General features: G+C 38.5%; 1 long non-coding RNA gene and 1 pseudogene across 1 annotated transcript in view; both read left to right on the plus strand.

The window, feature by feature from the left end:
• Nucleotides 1-363: 363 nt before the first annotated feature.
• LOC101007344 lies at nucleotides 364-1,414 on the plus strand (annotated as a pseudogene).
• A 12,509-nt stretch (nucleotides 1,415-13,923) lies between these two features.
• Nucleotides 13,924-18,454, plus strand: part of LOC103888111 — a 31,452-nt gene continuing 26,921 nt past the window's right edge. The window contains exon 1 of the long non-coding RNA XR_652493.4: nucleotides 13,924-13,966. This is a non-coding gene — a long non-coding RNA (uncharacterized LOC103888111). The remainder of the gene's footprint in view (nucleotides 13,967-18,454) is intronic.

An 18,454-nucleotide genomic window follows, 5' to 3' on the forward strand; every position in this document is an offset into this window, starting at 1 on the left:
AAGGCTATTTTCCCAATGTATGTTTGATAAAACACAATGGAGATCATGGGACTTATTTTAGTGAAGTCCCTCCCCCTAAAGGCTGCATCTATGAAATGAATCTACTCATCTATCTCCTGATATTTTCAAGTTCTCCAATGATTATATACACATATATAGAGATAATTTCCTTTCTCTACTTCCCATCTTAACCATCTGTGATCTCCCCTAAGAAGCGAAGCCAGACAGGTGTTTTCAACCTCTTTATTTTCCTGGAATGATTTCTCATTCTAGAAATTATTGTACTGCCTTAGAAATCTTTCCGTGTGTTCCCAGGTGGGAAGGCTGTACCTTACCCTGGACCCTTTCTGCAGCAGGCAGACCATGGAATTGTCATGCTCCAACTTCCTACCAGATCTAGCTATTGTTATGTAAGCGGAAACTTTAAAATTTATAAATTCCTTTTTTATTTCCAGCAAGTAAACCCTTTAAAGGTGAAGTATATACATTCTTTTACACTGCTGTTGAAAACTTAGGTAGTGAAGAAGGTTGAGGCCTTCTGACTTCTCTGGGGCCAGCAGCCGCCCAACCTGGGACCCAGGGCCGCGGGCTCAGCTGACGACCCTGGGCTCCGTGTCCAATCAGCAGTTAGCAGATGGCTGCGCCAAAGCGGCAGAGGAGGCGCCTAAAGAGGCGCTGGAGGAAACAGCCCCGGCCGCGGACAAGCCTCAGCTGCTGCAAGGTGCTGGCATCTGTAAGTGGTTCAACGTGCCGGCATTTGTAAGTGGTTCAACGTGCCCTTGGGGTTCGTCGACCACCCTCGCCGGGGTCGCGCTCGATCCCCCAGTGGATCGAGCACCACAGTAAGCTGCACACGGAGGGCTTCCTGGAGCCTGAAGGAGGGCGAGGCAGTGAAGGAGTCAGCCAAGGGTGTGGAATCTAGCCGTGCGGTCACCGGACCTGGTGGGGTGTTCTGTATTGGGAGTGAGAGGCAGCCAAAGGGGAAGAACATGCAGAAACGCACATCAAAAGGAGACAGGTACTACAACTGTGGAGGTCTAGACCATCATGCTAAGGAATGCAAGCTGCCACCCCAGCCCAAGAAGTGCCACTTCTGCCAGAGTGTCAGCCATATGGTAGCCTCACGGCTACCGTAAGGCCCAGCAGGCCCCTCGCGCACAGGGCAAGCCAACCTACTCTCCACAGGAAGAAGAAATTCACAGCCCTGCCCTGCCCCCGGGATTCCAAGAATTGAGCCACAAAGGGTGGAGCTTCGTGTTTCCCAAGAGCAGGAAATTTCAAGGAGCAGGCAAAGTGGGGGAAGTGGGAATAGGGTACATTGGGGCCAGCTGGCCCCAATGTGTCTCAGGCTGGGGTTCACACCATCACCCCTTCTTCCCTCTAGGTGGGGGGAAAGGGTGAGGCAAAGGAACTGCAACCATGCTCTGTCCAAATGCAAGTGAGGGTTTCTGGGGCGGTGGCGCGGGGGTGGCGGTGGGAATTTCCAGCTGTTGAAAGTGGCCTAGGTACGGAAGTTGTTTTCCTTTGTTACTGGAAAGAGGTCTCGATCCAGACCCTAGGAGAGGGTTCTTGGATATGGCGCAAGAAAGAATTCAGGGTGAGTCCGTGAAGGCACGTTTATTAAGAAAGTAAGGGAATAACGAATGGCTGCTCCATAGGCAGAGCAGCCCCCGAGGGCTGCTGGTTGCCTGTTTTTATGGTCATTTCTTGATTATATGCTAAATAAGTGGTAGATTATTCATGCCTCCCCTTTTTAGACCATACAGGGTAACTTCCTGACGTTGGCATGGCATTTGTAAACTGTCATGTCGCTGGTGGGAGTGTAGCAGTGAGGACAACCAGAGGTCACTCTCATCGCCGTCTTGGTTTTTGTGGGATATGGCCGGCTTCTTAATGCAACCTGTTTTATCAGCAAGGTCTTTATGAGTTGTATGTTGTATCTCATCCTGTGACTAAGAATGCCTTAATCTCTTGGGAATGCGCCTAGCAGGTCTCAGCCTCCTTTTACCCAGCCCCTATTCAAGATGGAGCTACTCTGGTTCAAACGCCTCTGACACGTTGAAGGAAGAATATATAGTAATAATTTCCATGCCAGAGTGAAGTGATTAAGTATAAGACCGGATTCATGGAGCTAGGCCACTACATTCTGTGGGAGGGAATCTCTCAGGAATAAGGCGGTGTTTTTGTTTTGTTTTCACATCTTGTATCCTTACACCCACTTTTGGGATAGGGTGCTGGGGACTGTCCCAAACAATGGGTAGAGATGAAGGCAAAAACTGTGTTTGGGAGAATAGCTGCAAACCTGCTGCTCCTATGCTCACCCCCACCGCATTCTGGGCCAATGTGATTTTATTTACTTGCTCCCTTGGATACAGCACCTCGGGTCTCACTTTCTCCAGGATGCCAACTGCATTAGCTGTGTGTGACTGATGTTATCTCGTGCATTTTAACATTTTTTTCCTTACTCTAAATATTCTGGTTTTGTATTTTTGTATATTTTAATCTAAGTCCCTCATTTCCTGCACTGTGTTCTCAGGTACATGAGAAATCTCAGGAATAAGCCAGCAGCAACTCCAGGTTTGCACAGCAGAAATACTTTTTGTCGTCGTTTTTGCCACCAGGGAGAGCAACTATTTGGAGTTCCCAGACTATTGAACTACCTCATTTTTGCTAAAGAGAGCTGGCTTTTCTGCCGTAGTATCCTCTTGAAACCCCCTCTGCCTTGGCAATTTTTTATGGGAGATAGATTTTAACTGGGTTACCCCATGACTTGATCGCCAACTACTGGAAGATTGGAAATTAGTCTAAACAGGAAATGGTGGTGCAGAAACACAAGGAGAGGTTGGGCCAGGTGAAAGGTCCAGAGAGGAAGCCAAGATTAGGTGAGGCTTGTCTAATCCTAGGGCACAGGATATGCTTTACATCCCAGATCCATTCTTCACCAGATTAGGCCTACCATGCTCCACAGGGTATGTGTGTTCAGAAAAAAATGTGAGTTGGTAAGGATAAGTTTTAAGACCAATACCTCTGTTATCCTGTGCTGTTGAGAGTTGGGTATATGAAACAAGGTCTAAAATCCTTAACCTTTCAGAATTTTGGGGTTCCAGGGAGACCCATAAGCGAGGGCTTTTTTTTTTTTTTTTTTTGGGGGGGAGGGTGTTTTTCCCCCCCCCCCACACTGGAGGGGGGGGGCGTTTTATTAACTCCAAGCACGCCCCCCCCCGGGGGGGGGACACGAGCCCCCCCCCCCACCCCCGGCTAATTTTTCATTTTTTTTTTTTTTTTAGTAGAAACGGGGTTTCTCCGTGTTAGCCAGGATGGTCTCAATCTCCTGACGCGAGGGCTTCTTTGTGGTGCCTGGAGCCCATGTCCTGCTCACTACACTAGTGATTAATAGTATCATGGTAGCTAAAGGAGAAAAAGGTGTTTCATTTACATGCTCTGAGATCACCGCAAACCTGCCTCACTGTGTTGAAACGGGACAAATGAAATAGAATGCATTGGGTGATGTGTGTCTGATCCTGGGTTCTTATCTTCCCTAAATGCTGCCCTCCGCACTGCCCCCAGTTATTGTATTTGTCTGGGCTTTGTAGGACTTCACGGAGTTGGTGATCGCTAGGGGCCTACTTTATGTAAATATAATGTATTGATCTTTTTCCATGTTCTTTTGGGGTTTTGTTTACTTCTTGTTTACTTATAACTTCTTTTTGTATTGAGACCATCTTTGACAGAAGGTTCTGCATCAGGCCAAAAGATCTGAAACATTAGTTTGGGGGGCCCTCTTCTTAAAGTGGAGATCTTGAACCATCTTTCTTTTGTGTTCCCCTTCCCCTATTACCTATTAGACCACATCTTCTGTCCTAAAAACTTGTCTCCTACCCTGCCCTGTTTTCCGTTCACCCCCAAAAGAAAATCTACACACCCAGACACATACACATTTAATGCTTGGAGTGTCTCCACAACTCTTAAATGATTTATGCAAACATCCCTGAAGAAGCTAGGAACCCTCCATCCCTTGTTCCCAACTTCCTGAGTCAAGACCATTTCTTGATGTATCCATGCCAAATGCTTGAGACACTGCTGTACTTTGGATGGATCAAACCTAGTTAATCTTTAATCCTAAAGTAGAGAGAAGCAACTGAGGGCCTTCCATGTGGAAAGTGTGGTCAGGAGGCCACGAAAGGGAATATGAATGTATATCCAAGGCACTCAGGAACTGTTATGCAGGTGCAAGAAACTTTTGTCAAAGTGGCCCCAAGATTGTTTAATAGGAGACGAATGAATGTAACTCCATGTTTGCTGCTAGAAACCAAAGCTTTGCGTGAAATCTTGTGTTTATTGGGAGGGAGGGTAGGAAAGCCTGAGTTTGTCTGTTCTTTTTCTGATCCCTTCCCGTCATTCCTGAACTGCAGGAGACTGAGCCCCTTTAGATTTTGGTGACCCCATCACTGGGGTGTATTTATTTGATGGTTGAATTTGCCTTACTGGGTACTTCCTTTCCCATTTTCTAATCGTTTTGTAACACATGCTGACTCTTCCCTTCTCTTCTCCTTTCCCTGGGAAAATACAGTGAATAAATAAAGACTTATTGGCAACGAAAAAAAGAGAAGGTTGTTAACAAACATTGTGTTTCTTAAAAAATTATGGTTAGATTACCCTTGCCATATTCTCCAGAATCTAAGAATGACCTATATTTGGTTGACAAAATGTGAGCAGAAGGAACCTGTGACCTGTCTTATAGAAGTTTTAAGGTAAAATGCACAATAAACCATGTCACTTTTTTCTGCCTTGATAATTGTGGAAGCACACTTCAAGAAAAAGTGTCCCTCAACTTGTGTTCCTAAGTGACTATGGTAAAAAAGCCCCGTGGCCAACACATAGGGCTTGTACCATGTGCAACAAACAAACATTTGTTGTATTAAGCCACAGAGCTCTAGGGGTTACTTGTTACAGCCCTATAATCTAGATCATCCAGACTGACACACAGACTAATATGCATTAACGTGGGAAAATAGTCATCACATGTGTTTGTGTAATCAAAGCTAGCATGATCACCATTATGTTGAGACCTCAAATCAGCTGAGTAACATACTCAAAGCTGATAAAACACAATTTGCTCTTTCACCTATTAATCCTGAGTATGTCACTCAATTATTAATTGGGATTAATAGGTTAAAGAGTAAATTCTTCCTTTAAGACATTTTGAGAAGCCAGAAATTTGAGGAGAAGGAATTATATATATATTTTTTGAGACAGAGTCTCGCTCTGTTGCCCAGGCTGGAGTGCAGTGGCACAATCTCAGCACACTGCAACCTCTGCCTCCTGAGTTCAAGCGATTCTCCTGCCTCAGCCACCTGAGTAGCTGGGATTTCAGGCGTGTGCCACCATGCCTGGCTAATTTTTGTATTTTTAGTAGAGACGGGGTTTCACCATGTTGGTCGGGCTGGTCTCAAACTCCTGACCTTGTGATCTGCCCACCTCAGCCTCCCAAAGTGCTGAGATTACAGGTGTGAGCCACCGTACCTGGCCAGGAATTATATTTTTGGCTGTTTTCAACCTTTTGGATAGGCTTCCAGTATTTGGGAAAATTCACCTGTGAGAAGTTCTGTCTTTTCAAAGTAGAAATCAAAACTGAGTTCCTAATCTCACTTGAAGCTAGGGTGTAGGCATTTGACTTACATATATCCACTAGTTCCACTGATTTGAAAGCAGGAAATAGAGGACATTGTTTTGAGTAGAATTATGTTTTGCTTATGGGAAGCCTGTGGATTTGGGGAATGGTAGTTGTTTCAAAGTCAGGTTTTTGTCATAGAGTTGTATAGCAGTCAGAATTCTCTATCTAACTATACATATTTAATTAGCTTTCTAGCGCTCTAGAGAGATGTGCCAAGGAATTGAATTATACAGTGGTGTGAATTGATACAGTTGAAACTAGTTTGATATCTGTAGGGTGGGCAATCAGAAAGGGAAGATTATGAGTAGGAGGATTTCCATGGGCATGGGCCAAAGTTGTCAACAGAGAGAATTTCTTTGCACTTTTTCAGAAACACTCTGCCTTGCTTTTTAGGTCTTCTAAGTGGTTGTCATGCCTACCTAGATTATCCAGGCTTATCTCCCTTATTTAAAGTTAACTGATTAGGGACTTTAATGACATCTCCAAAATCACTTCAGAGCAACACTAGATTAGTATTTAATTAAATAAATGGGGACTATCACCTAATTACAGTAACACATTTTTAAAAAATTACAAAGCATTCATCAACAGTGGTTTCAGAAAAGCTGAATTTCTTTCTTCCGGTAATTGATATGGCAGTGCTATTAATTTTATTTGTTTGTTTGTTAAATGCAGCCTGTTCTACTGAATGGTTTGTGTTTTTTATTTCTGGAATTTCAACTTTATCTGTTCCTCCAGATAACTGCTATTCTGGTAACTATTAAGATCTTTTTATAAATAAATCCCTTACTGATTAACCTAGACAGAGTACATTTTATTTACTTTAACTTGAGCACCTGACCATACTAAATTTAGCCTTCTTAGAGAGAAACATCACCTTTTTCTATTAAGATAAAGGACTTTGGTCAAAATGACATTACACAGACTTCTGCTTCCTGTTTATGAAGCCAGCTTTTTCTATAGGCCATGTTCTTTTGTTTTTAGGTTAGTAAGTTCTAGAAGTCATGCCCTCTCTATGGAAAGAATTTCCCTCTGTTGCTTCTTCAGTTTTCTCTTGAATATCTTTGTAACAGAAACATTTAGTGAATTCATTGAAGATTTTCAAGACCTTCATTCTATGGAAATGCCAATACTGTCTTCCTTTTGCATGCTTACAGCAGAGACTGCAACCGTGGACGGCATGGAAAATGGAAGAGGAGGAAGAAGAAGAAAGACGTAAGTGAATAGAAAAGATGAAGGTAAACTAAGGAATAAAGTTCTATTTTAATTGAGGAAAGACTGAACATGGATTACAACCTTTTTCTCTTATAACATATTTGTACCATATATTGTCTTGTCTAGGTTATTATTAAATACTGCTTTATGAGCTATTGTATGACAGTCATACCCAAATGCTTTTACCCTAACCTTAAGTTAATGGTGCTTTATATATCTATATGTCTGCATATATTCATACAATTATTTATTGGTTAAAACATTTCTGTATCATTACTTACAACGAAATGATTAAAAGCACAGCTTATGGAGAAAAACTGCCTAGTTTTGTTTGGTTATTGTTAGATTTAATTTAATTTTTAAAATTGTGTTAAAATGTACAAGACATAAAATTTACCATTTTAACCATTCTTAAGTGTACATGTCTGTGTCATTAAGTTTCACATTGTTGGGTAACAATCACCGCTATTCATTTCCATAACTTTTTCATCCTACCATGGCGAAACTCTATATGGATTAAATAATAACTCTCCATTTTCTCCTCCCCTAGCTGCTGGAAAACTCCATTCTACTTTCTGTCTCTATGAATTTGACTGCTATCGTTATCTCATGTAAGCAGAATCATGCATTTGTGTGTGTGTGTGTGTGTGTGTGTGTCTGTCTTATTTCACTTAGCATAATGCATTCAAGTTTCACCCATGTAGCATGTATCAGAATTTCATTCTTTTTAAAGGCTGAATAATATTCCACTTGTATTTATACACCACACTTAATGTATCCATTTATCTATTGATGGACATTTGTATTGTTTTCACTTTCTGGCTATTGTGAATAATGCTGATATGAACACTAGTGTACACATATTCATAAACTTATTTTTTTAATTTTTAAAAAATATTTTAAAATATGGTTTAAAAAATTTTAAAAATATTCCCAGAAGTGGAATTGTTGAATCCTATGGTTTAATTCTGTTTAATTTTTTCAAGAACTGCCATACTGTTTTCCACAGTTGCTGCTGCATTTGTTATTCCTACTAGAAATACTAATGGTTCAAATTTCTTCAGATCCTTGTAACACTTGTCTTCTGTTTTGTTTTGTTTTGAAAAATAGCCATCCCAAAGGGTGTAAAGTTGTATTGACTAAGTTTTCCACACTCTTGATGCTCTGGAAATTGGACCCTCGTTGATACCACATAGACTTCCTTTCCCAAGGGTAACTAACTAATTTCAGAAAGCAAACAACTCCCCTTTCAGCCTCTCTTTGATATACAAACAAAACAATTCAGAGTCCACAGCCCCAACCATATCCTTTATCACTTTCACACACTGAGCCAATATTTTTCCTGCCCTAAATCACCCTAGAATCAGATACCAGACAACTAGAGATGACTCCTATAGTCTAGAGCTCTTCAAAATTGTTAAATCCCAAATGTACTGGGCGCACCTATCCTGCCTTGCCCATTTTTTCCCAGAAAACCCCGAATAAAGGCTCCAGGCCATGTTTTCCCCTGTTGCCCTTGTGCCTCCTAACTGACCTTGTTGCTTCTCTCATGTGGCCCTCTGTGGCCTGCTATGCCTCCTGTTTCTGGAGAATCTGTGAGTGTAAAGTTCTTCACAATCATCATTTCTGTGTCTATATATCTGATATATGCAATTACCACAAATCCCCCATGCATTTTTAGAAGAAAAGTGATGTCTCATTGTGTTTTGATTTGCATTTTCCTATTGATTCCTGGTGATGTTGAGTATTTGTTATATGTTTATTGACCATTTGTATATATATTTTGGACCAATGTCTATAAATCCTTGGCTCATTTTTGAACTGAATTGTTTGTTTTATTGAATTTGTTGAATTGTAGGGACTTTTTTTATATTCTAGATATTATTCCTTTATCAGATAGATGAGTTGCATTTTTCTCTCATTTTTTGTGCTACTTGTTTTACTTTATTGATAACATCCTTTGATGAACAAATATTTTAAATTTTGATGGAGTCCAGTTTGTATATATTTTTTCTTTTGTTACCTGTGCTTTTGGTGTCATATCCAACAAATTACTACCAAATCCAGTGTCATGAAGCTTTTCCCCTATGTTTTCTCCCAAGAGTTTTATAGCTCTAGCTCTTACGTTTAGATATTTGATACATTTTCCGTTAATTTTTTTCAATAATATTAGATGATAAAATGTTCAAACTTTGCTCTTTTGCATGTGAATATGTATTTTTCTATGTACCACTTGTTGAAAAGATGTCCTTTTCCCCATTAAGCCATCTTGGCACCATTGTTTATTTGACCATAAATGTAAGAGTTTATTTCTGGGCTCTCTATTCTATTCCATTGGTCTATATGTCTGTCTTTATGTAACTACTACACTGTTTTGATTACCATAGCTTTGTAGTAAGTTTCAAAAGCAGAAAATATAAGACCTCTAACTTTATTTTTCTTTTGCAGGATTGTTTTGGCAATTGGGAATTCCTTGAGATTTATTAGGAATGTTAGGAGTGACTTTTTTTTATTTTTGCAAAAGACATTGCTGAAATTATAATAGGAATTGCATTGAATCTGTAGATTGGTTTGGGTATTATGGATATCATAACAATATTAAATCATCTAGTTCATGTACATGGGATTTCTTTCCATTTATTTGTGTCTTCTTTAATTTCAGCAGTGGGTTGTGGTTTTCAGTGTATAAGTCTTTCATCTCTTTGGTTAGACTTATTCCTAAGTTTATTATTCTTTTGATGCTATTGTAAATGGAATTGCTTTTCTCAAATTCCTTTTCAGATTACACATTGTTAGGACATATTTATGGCCAATTTTTATGTGCTGATTTTATATACTGAAACGTCACTAAATGTGTTTATTAGTTCAAACAGGTTTTGTTTGTTTCTGCGTGTGTATGGCGGGGGTGGGGGGGCAGTGTTTGTGTGTATTCTTGGGATTTTATACATATGAGAGGATCTCATCCGAGAACAGAGATGATTTTACTTCTATCTTTCCAATTTAGATGTCTTTTATTTCTTTTTCTTTCCTGATTGCTCTGGTTACAACTTTTAACACTATGTTGAATACAAGTGGTAAAATTGAACATACTTGCCTTGTTGCTGATCTTATAGAAAAAGCTTTCAGTCTTCCACCATTGAGTATGATGTTAGCTGTGGGTTTTCTACATATATCTTTATTGTGCTGAGATGGTATGGCAAATTAATTTTTGTATGTAAAACTATCTTTACATCCCAGGAATAAATCCTACTTCATCTTGGCATATAATACTTCCAATATGCTATTGAATTTGGTGTCCTAGTAAACCAAATAATTTTTGGCATCAATATTCATAAGTAATATTAGTGTGTAATTTCTTGTCATATCTTTTTCTGACTTTGACATCAGCATAATACTGGCCTCATTGAATGAGTATAGAAGTATTCTTTCCTCTTTAATGTTTCTAAAAATTTGAAGATTGATGTTAATTCTTCTTTAAATGTTTGTTAGAATTCACTGATGAAGCCATCTGATCCTGAACTTTTCTTTCATGTAAGGGTTTTGATGACTGACTCAATTTCCTTACTCATTATCCATCTGTTGGAATTCCTTATTTCTTTATGATCTAGTATTAGTAGATTGTACATTTCTAGAAATCTGTCCATTTTCATCTAGGTTATCTATTTTGTTGAGGTACAGTTGTTCACAGTACTTTTTACAATTCTTTTTATTTCTGTAAAATTAGTAGTAATGTCAGTAAACATTTGTGTTAAAAAAGAAGAACAATCTCAAACAAAAAATCCAGTGAGGAGAGTGTTTACCATTACAATTATCTGTCTTAGCGCTGCTTTTACTCAGTCCCATAATTTGGCATGTAGTGTTTTCATTTTCATTTGTCTTAAGATATTTTCTAATTTCCCTTCTGATATGGTTTGGCTGTGTCCCCACCCAAATCTCAACTTCACTCTCCCAGAATTCCCACATATTGTGGGAGGAACCCAGGGGGAGATAATTGAATCATGGGACCACTCTTTCCCATGCTATTCTTGTAATAGTGAATAAGTCTCATGAGATCTGATGGGTTTATCAGGGGTTTCCACTTTTGCTTCTTCATTTTCTGTTGCCCCCTGACTTTTGCCTCCGGCCATGATTCTGAGGCCTCCTCAGCTATGTGGAGCTGTAAGTTCAATTAAACATCTTTTTCTTCCCAGTCTCAGGTACGTCTTTATCAGCAGCATGAAAACAGACTAAAACAGTAAATTGGTACCAATAGAGTGGGTTGCTGAAAAGATACCTGAAAATGTGGAAGCAACTTTGTAACTGGGTAACAGGCAGAGACTGGAACAGTTTGAAGGGCTCTGAAGAAGACAGGAAAATGTGGGAAAGTTTGGAACTTCCTAGAGACTTGTTGAATGGTTTTGCCCAAAATGCTAATAGCAACATGGACAATAAAATCCAGGCTGAGGTGGTCTCAGATGGAGTTGAGGAACTTGTTGGGAATTGAAGTGAAGGTAACTCTTGTTATGTTTTACCTAAATAGCTGGTGGCATGTTGCCCCTGCCCTAGAGATTTGTGGAACTTTGAACTTCAGAGAGATGATTTAGGGTATCTGGCAGAAGAAATTTCTAAGCAGAAAAGCATTCAAGGGGTGACTTGGATGCTGTTAAAGGCATTCAGTTTTGTAAAGGAAACAGAGCATAAATGTTCAGAAAATTTGCAGCCTGATTATGTGATAGAAAAGAAAAACCCATTTTCTGGGGAGAAATTCAAGCTGGTAGCAGACATTTGCATAAGTAGCAAGGAGCCTAAGGTTAATCCCCAAGACCTTGGGGAAAATGCCTTCAGGCCACCACATCAGGGACCTTCACAGCAGCCACTCCCATCACAGGCCCAGAAGCCTAAGAGGAAACAGTGGTTTCATGGGCCGGGCCCAGGGATCCCATGCTATGTGCAGACTAGGGACTTGGTGCCTTGTGTCCCAGCCACTCCAGCCATGGCTGAAAGGGGCCAACTTGCAGCTTGGGCTGTGGCTTCAGAGGGTGGAAGCTGCCAAGCCTTGGCAGCTTCGGCGTGGTGCTGAGCCTGCGGGTGCATAGAAGTCAAGAATTGAGGTTTGGAAACCCCCACCTAGATTTCAGATGTTTGGAAATGCCTGGATGCCCAGGCAAAAGTTTGCTGCAGGGGCAGGGCTCTCATGGAGAACCTCTGCCAGGGCAGTGTGTAAGGGAAATGTGGGGTCGGAGCCCCCACACAGAATCCCTACTGGGGCACTGCCTAGTGGACCTGTGAGAAAAGGGCCACCATCCTCCAGACCCCAGAATGGTAGATCCACCAACAGCCTGCACTGTGTGGTTGGAAAAGCCACAGACCCTCAATACCAGCACATGAAAGCAGCTGGGAGTGGGGCTGTGTCCTGCAAAGTCACAGGGGTGGAGCTGCACAAGACCATTGGAACCCACCTCTTGCATAAGCATGACCTGGATGTGAGACCTGGAGTCAAAGGAGATCATTTTGGAGCTTTAAAATTTGACTGCCCTGCTGGATTTCAAACTTGCATGGGCCCTGTAACCCCTTTGTTTAGGCCAATTTCTTCCATTTGGAATGGCTGTATTTACCCAATACCTGTACCCCCATTGTATCTAGGAAATAACTAGCTTGCTTTTGATTTTACAGGCTCATAGGTGGAAGGGACTTGCCTTGTCTCAGATGAGATTTTGGACTGTGGACTTTTGGGTTAATACTGAAATGAGTTAAGACTTTGGGGGACTGTTGGGAAGGTATTATTGGTTTTGACATGTGAGGACATGATATTTGGAGGGGCCATGGGTGGAATGATATGGTTGGGTGGATTTATCCCCACCCAAATCTCAACTTGAATTCTACCTCCCAGAATCCAAGGGGGACTCAGTGGGAGGTAATTGAATCATGGGGGCCAGTCTTTCCTGTGCTATTCTCATGATGGTGAATAGTCTCATGAGGTCTGATTGGTTTATCAGGGGTTACTGCATTTGCTTCTTCCTCATTTTCTCTTGATGCCTCCATATAAGAAGTGCTTTTTGACTCCCACCATGATTCTGAGGCCTCCCCGGCCATATGGAACTGTAAGTCCAATTAAACCTCTTTTTCTTCCCAGTCTCGGGTATGTCTTTATCAGCATCATGAAAACAAACTAATACACCTTGTGATTTCTTCTTTGATCCATGGCCTGTTTAAGAGTGTGTTGCTTAATTTCACTCATTTCTGATTTTTAAAGTTTTTCTTCTGGTATTAATTTGCAGTTTTATTCCATTGTGATGAGAAAAAAAAACTTCATGTGATTTCCATACATTAATATTTACTAAGACTTATTTTGTAGTCTAACATGGTCTATCCTGGAGAATGTTCCATGTGCACTTGAGAAAAATGCATATTCTGCCTTGTTAAATGGAGTGTTCGGTGTATATCCATTAGATACAATTGCTCTAAAATAGTTCTTAAGTTCTCTAGCTTCTTATTGGTCTTTCAAATTTTTCTATCCATTATTGAAAGTGGGTTATTAAAGTCTACCATTATTGTAGAGCTGTCTATTTCCCCTTTCAGTTCTCTCAATGTTTGTTTCATATGTGTTTATAATTGTTATATCTTCTTAGTGAATTCATTCTTTCATTATTATATAATGTCCTACTTTGTCTTTTGTAACCATTCTTCACTGAAAGTGCATTTCGTGTGATATTAATATAATTGCCACTGTTCTCTTTTGGTAAATTTTTTAATTTAATATCATTTTTCTATCCTCTCACTTTCAACCTATGTGTGTCTTTAGGTCTAAAGTGAGTCTCTTGTAGACAGTATATAGCTGGATCCTATTAATTTTTAAAAATCCATTCTGCCAATCTGTCTTTTGAATGAAAATATAAATATTTTTCAAATAGTTGAGAATAATTACTGATAGGGAAGAACTTACAATTGACATTGTAAATTTTTTTTTTTTTTTTTTTTAGATGGAGTCTCTGTCACCCAGGCTGGAGTGCAGTGGTGTGATCTTGGCTCACTGTAAGCTCTGCCTCCTGGGTTCATGCCATTCTCCTGCCTCAGCCTCCCGAGTAGCTGGGACTACAGGTAAATTTTGTTTTCATATAGCTATTTTGTCCCTTATTTTTTCCTTTACTGATTTTCTTTATTTTTAGTTGATTTTTGTGGTGATAAATTTTGATTCCCTTTTTATTTCCTTTTGCTTATATACTATAGGTAGATTATTTAAGATTATTATAGGGATTGCATATAATGTCCTAAAGTTATGTTACTCTATCTTAAGTTGATACCAATTTAACTTCATTCACACAAAAAACTCTACTACTGTACAGCTTCAACCCCTTTATGTTATCAGTGTCACACAGCACATGTTTATATCACATAGTTTTTACCATAGGTTTACAATTTGTTACTCGTTTTTTTTTTAAATTTTGTAGAAAATGAAAGACTTAAGTTACAAACCAAAATTACAATTTGTCCACATATTTACCTTTACTGAGAACTGTATATTTTTATATGACTTTGAATTACTGTCTAAAGTCCTTTCCTTTCTACATGAAGGACTCTCTAGCTTATCTTGTAGGAAAGTTTTAGCGATAATAAACTCCCTTAGCTGTTGTTTGTCTTGGGATGTCTTAATTTCTCCCATAGTTTTGAAAGATAGTTTTGCCAAATATAGAATTCTCAGCATACATTTTTTTTCAGGACTTTAAAGGTATCATCCTACTGCCTTCTTTCCTACAAGGTTTATTTTGTGAAATTTGCTGCTAATCTTATTGAAGATTTATTTTATGTGATGAGTCACTTTTCACTTTCTGTTTTCAAGTCTCTCTTTGCTTCTTCATTCCTTTTGGTTTTGCTTCTCAAACGCAATAATATCAAGTGGCCTGTCAAGGTTGCTGCTTCTTCTCTTTGCCTGTGATGGTTAATTTTATGTGTCAGCTTAATTGGACTAAGGAATGTCCAGATAGTTGGTAAAGCGTTATTTCTTGGTGTGTCTGTGAGGGTGTTTTCGGGAGAAACATTTAAGTCATAGACTGAGTAAAGAACGTTGACTTCAGCAACATGGTTGGGCATCATCAAATACATTAATGGCCCAATTAGAACAAAAAGGTGGTATGAGATGTGCACTGTCACTATGGGAAGACAATGTTTTTAGAAGGGCTGTCTTTGACTTTTTCCTTGATTTGTCTATTAACTTATTTGCCTTTGTTGGTCACATCTAGCTGTTAGGTTACAGGAATTGATGGATAATTACTCTATTGTTTTCAACAGTGCCCTGGGCACCTAAATTGTTTTGCAGCCTGTTTTCAAGAAAGTCAGGTCCCTTTGCAGGGGTAGCCTTTGAGATGAATCTTCAACCCTAGGAGTGCTCTTCTGTGTCTTTTCCTGTATTATCTCTGGTAAACTTCAGCTGGTCTAAGGTTTAGGTAGTTGCTTCCATGGAATTACCTGCATCTTCTTAATTACTTATCACCAAAACCTTCATTGTTTTTGAAATTGCCCTTAGGCTTGAACTTTCCCACAAGCTATTCCAAATAAAATCCATTTCTTTATAGAGATCTGATCACTCTCTTTCTAGGCAAATGGTCTTTGTGATTGCTGTTGAATGGGGTGGAGTGGAGGGGGGCAATGACCCACTTGTCTTGGAGTAACATATCTGCTTTACTAGCAGGACAGTGGACAGAGCCAGTGGCTTCTCTGTTTTTTAGTTTGCTTCGTCTGGTATGGAATCTTATAGTGTGAAGCCTCACAAGTGATCTGGGACAAGAGTAAATTGGGCTCCAATAGTCTCAGGCTGTCATGCCTGAGATAAAAGTTTTACCCTTTAATTAAAACTGTGTGGGGAAAGAAAGTCCCATTTCTTTCATTCTTTCTTGACTGTGTTCAGGGGTCTTCTTGACTGAATTTCTATACCAAAAATGGAGAGAAGGAGAAATTCTGCTGGGCTGATTCTCCCAAGAAGATGTCATAGTCCTTAAGTAGGAAGTAGGATGAGAGGGAGTCCTGTGTATTTCACTGCACTGCCCTGATATAATGTTTCTGTCATGCTGAGCAGGAAGAAAGGAGGAAAGGAACAGGTAGTGGCTCAAATGCCTCAGAGTAGCACTGTTCTTATCAATATTTACTAGATTTATTATAATAAATTATCTTTAAAAATTTTTCTGTGTGCTCTTATAACAATTTCCAGAGATTAAAGTAATCTGGTTTTTATTGTTTTACAGTTTTTACCTGTTATGATTGTTTTGCTGGAGGGCAATTCCATGGAGCTCTTCATGCTACTGTTCCAGATGTTGTGCTCTATAATTAATTTTTTATATTGATCTTGCATCCTGCAATGTGGCTAAACTCCCTTATTATTTCTAATTGATCTGTTGTAGATTCTATTATATTTTTTACATAAACAATGATATCCTCTGTGAATAAAGATAGTTTTCTTCTTCCTTCTTAATCTTCATTTCCTTTAATGTCTTTTACTTGCTTTGTTCCACTGGCCAGAACCTCCATGACAATATTGCAGGCAGGTCATGAAAGTGTTTTTTTTTTTTTAAATCTCAGGAGGAATACTTTCTTTCATCATTAAGTATGATGTCATCATTAAGAATGAGTTTTTGGTAGATGCCCTTTATGAGATTGAGGAATCTCCTTATATTTCTATTTTCTGAGTGTTTTTATTAGGAAAGTATATTAGATGTTGTCAAATTTATTTTTATATGTCTACTTAGATTATCTTATTTTTTTCTTTTTGAGTTTTATAATATAATAAGTTACATTTATTAATTTTTGAATATTAAACCAACCTTGCATTCTTAGTATAAATGACATTTAGTCATGATTGATATATTAGCTTTTTCGTACATTGTTGGATTCAATTTATTACAATTTTATTTATATTTTTGCATCTATCTTCGTAAGATATACTGGTCTATAGTTTTTCTTTATTGTTCTGGTTTTGGTGTGAGGATAATGGTGACTTCACAAAATAATTTGATTTTTCATAGGTTTACTTTTCAAGTATTTCTCCTCTTCAGTTTTTTAGAAGTTTCAGTAGTATTAGTATAATTCCTTCCTTCATGTTTAAGAATTTTCCAATGTAGGGCCAGCCATCTGAGGCTGAAATTTTTTAGTCAGTAAGTCTTTTAACTTTAAATTTTGTTTAATTAATAGATATAAGGCTATGTTGGTCATCTATTTCTTCTGTAGTGAATCTTGATAGTTTGTATATTTTATACAATTTTTATTCTAAGTTTTTTTAACATTAAGTTTTTTACAATATTCTCCTTTTATCTTTGTATTACCTATATAACCTGTGTGATGATACTTCTTTTATTTTTGACTTGGTAAATTGTGCCTTTATTCTTTCTTTTTCTCATCAGTCTAGCTAAAGGTTTATCATTGTTTTGGTCTTCTCAAAGAACCACTTTTTTAGTTTCATTAAATTTTTTGTATTGTTTTCCTACTTTTATTTAACTGAGAAATGCTTTTATATTTATTATTCTTTCTACTCCTTAATTTGGCTCTTTTTCTTTTTTTTCTAATCTCTTTCTGTAAATGCTTTGGTAATTAATGCGAGTTCTTTCTTTTTTCAATGTAAAATTTTATTTCTATAAATTTACTCCTAATTATTAATTCAGTAGCACTATACAAATTTTGATATTATAAGATCTCCAACTATAACCATGAATTTGTCTGCTACAAAATTCCATTTTAACATCCTATTACAAACAATAGTGATGTTATCTCTACAGCTGTGTAAATGATTGTGAATTAGTTTTCTGTTGCGATTACAAACTTACTGACTAAAACAACACCCTTTTATTATTTCACAGTTTCTCTGGGCCATAAATCTGGCCATGAAATTACTGGGTTCTCTGCTCAGCATCTTACGAGGTGAAAATCAATGTGTCTGTTGGGCTACTTTCTCACCTGGAACTTGAAGTCCTCTTCCAGGTTTATGCAGGTTGTTAGCAAAATCAAAACTGTAATTCTAAGACTGAGGTTCCTATTTTTCGCCTGGCTATTGGCTAAGGGTTGCTCTGACCTGTCAGAGGCCACCCTCACGTTTAGCCACATAGCCTTCTTATAATATGACAATTCACTTCTTCAAAACTTATAGAAGAATCACCTTCCTTTCAGAAAGGGCTCAGTACTCTTTAATTTAAGGGCTTATGTGATTAGGTCAGGCTCACCCAGGATAATCTTTCCTTTGATTAACTCAAAGTCAGCTAGTTACAGACCTCAATTATATTAGCAAAATAACTTCCATATAATATAATGTAATATAATATAATATAATAAATATAATATAATATAATCACAGAAGTGATAATCATATTATGCACACAGGCCTTACCCATACTCAAGGGCTGGGGTTATACAAGGGTTATTGTTCATTGGGGGAAGTCTTAGAATTTTGCCTAATACAGATTGTAAGACCAGAAAAAAGGTCTGGAAAAATATACCCCAAGGTGGTAATATTTGTTACATTAGGAATGTGATGGTGTGGATGGAATAGACAGAATTGGGAGAGAAAGGTTAAAAACAAACAAACAAACAAAAAACAAAAACCCACAA

This window comes from Papio anubis, chromosome 16 (genome assembly GCF_008728515.1).
Source record: "Papio anubis isolate 15944 chromosome 16, Panubis1.0, whole genome shotgun sequence".
Lineage (NCBI taxonomy): Eukaryota > Metazoa > Chordata > Mammalia > Primates > Cercopithecidae > Papio > Papio anubis.